Here is a 2,200-nt window from a genome sequence, read left to right as displayed (position 1 = left end):
AATTCAGGCAGCGTCCTTTCCTCACCGTGTTGTCGCTGTCAAACACGTTTGTGTAGTTTCGACGGCTTATGCGTACTTGGTTGTGGGCGGCTACGCCTTTTACGTTTTGGCTTTGGTTTTCCTTGTGTACTGGTCGAGTGGAAAGCAAGTCGTCTTGTCGGTGGGTCCATTGACTACCTCTTGGTTGGGTTGCCGACGGATCGGATGTACTTGGGCCGACTACCTGTCTCCTCTAAGCGAACGTTAATTTTTCAAGTGCAGACCGACCCCCGGAAACTTGTGAGCACCGCTGGCTGTACTGCCTTTTCTTATGGGTGTCTGATTGTGTATTTTAATCGCTCATAGCCGATGGTTTTTAGTTGGGTTTTAAATCATAGGCCTTCAGCCAATTTAAAATTGAAAGTTTCCCACTTGTCAAGTCTTGCACTGTTTCGGCCTTCAGCCGCATTTAAAATACTTTTTGGATAAAGCTTTGGGCCTTCTGCCTTTTGAAAATGCATTATAGTTGTGTTTTTCAATCATGGGCTTTCAGTCGTCTTAAAATTAAAATTCCTTACTTGCTAAGTCTTAGATTGAAACTTCCTGGCAGATTAAAACTGTGTGCCCGACCGAGACTCGAACTCGGGACCTTTGCCTTTCGCGGGCAAGCGCTCTACCAACTGATCTACCGAAGCACGACTCACGACCGGTACTCACAGCTTTACTTCTGCCAGTACCTCGTCTCCTACCTTCCAAACTTTACAGAAGCTCTCCTGCGAACCTTGCTGTGAGTACCGGTCGTGAGTCGTGCTTCGGTAGCTCAGTTGGTAGAGCGCTTGCCCGCGAAAGGCAAAGGTCCCGAGTTCGAGTCTCGGTCGGGCACACAGTTTTAATCTGCCAGGAAGTTTCATATCAGCGCACACTCCGCTGCAGAGTGAAAATCTCATTCTGCAAGTCTTAGATTGTTTGGGCCTTCAGTCTCATTTACTATATTTTTTTCCTGGATAAAGCTTTTGGCCTTCTGCCTTTTGAAAATTTATTGTAGTTGCGTTTTTAAATCATGGGCCTTCGGCCGTTTTAAAATTAAAATTCCTTATTTGTCAAGTCTTACAGTGTTTGAGCCTTCAGCCTCATTTGAAATATTATTTAAGGATAGAACCTTGCACTTTCTGCCTTTTGAAAATTTATTGTAGTTGTGTTTTAAATCATGGGCCTTCAGTCGTTTAAAAATTAAAGAGGTTGTGCCTATAAGCCATAAGATTATGTGACAAATTCAGTCGATAGTTAAGCTCAGAAAATTGCGCTGTAATGTTTGTGCAACTATATAAAGTTATATGTGTTCGAGTGTAACTGACAGCCACTCATTTTTGGCCCCCTTCCACAGTTCCTACTACCTGTTCTGTCCTGCGGATTTAACCAGGGGTTCCACACTATTCAGTAATGTAAATGTTCTTAATGGAAAAATGTGGCGCCGAAGTCATAAAAGCTGCGCCATAGAGCTATGGAACAAAGCCATTTGGTTGTATGAGTCCTGTTTCACGTTGTTTCCGACTTCTGACCAAGTTTAAATCTCAGGAGTGAAACAGGGCGTTGTTCGGTCATGATTTGGGCAGCCATGTCGTGGTATTCCATGGTCCCCTGGTTACCCTACAAGGTTGGATTACTGCTAAGGATTATCTGACTATATTGGCTGATTAGGTCCATCCCATGGTAAACGTATATTCTCCAATGGTGGTGTTCTGTTCCAGACTATAGGGCCCCTGTTCTCACAGCTCACATCGCCCAGGACTCGTTTTCTGATCACGAGGATGAATTGTCGCATCTCCCCTGGCCACAACAGTCGCCAGGTCTCAATATTACTGAGCTGCTCAATCGTCTACTTTGGTGAGAAGGGTGCGAGATTGCAACTCACCTTCATCATCATTACCTGAACTTGTTATTAGTTTGGAGGAAGAATGATATACGATTGCCTTAAAAACCGTTCAGGACCTGTATTCATTTCCGACACGACTGGAAGCTGTTCTGGTTTATTTTCCTGTGGGACCAAACTGGTAAGGTCATCGGTCCCTAGGCTTACAACATCATATGGCGCAGATGGCGTAATGTAAACGCTTTCAGTGTCATCAAAGAAGTGTCAATAACGAAGAACAAAGTTCCAGACCATCTCTTTGTGAAGAACCGGGAATCGCAAGAGAAACTGAGCTCGAAACCCGGCATACTG

At 44.5% G+C, this 2,200-nt stretch overlaps 1 non-coding gene across 1 annotated transcript; it reads left to right on the top strand.

Annotated features, from left to right (window-relative positions):
• The first annotated feature begins 787 nt into the window (after nucleotides 1-787).
• On the top strand, nucleotides 788-862 carry Trnas-cga (transfer RNA serine (anticodon CGA)). The gene has a single exon. It is a non-coding gene; the product is annotated as a tRNA-Ser (tRNA).
• Nucleotides 863-2,200: the final 1,338 nt, after the last annotated feature.

Source organism: Schistocerca serialis, chromosome 2 (assembly GCF_023864345.2).
Source record: "Schistocerca serialis cubense isolate TAMUIC-IGC-003099 chromosome 2, iqSchSeri2.2, whole genome shotgun sequence".
In the NCBI taxonomy this organism is placed as follows: domain Eukaryota; kingdom Metazoa; phylum Arthropoda; class Insecta; order Orthoptera; family Acrididae; genus Schistocerca; species Schistocerca serialis.
Note: the sequence above shows the minus strand (reverse complement) of the source record. Positions and strands in the feature narration are given on the sequence as shown.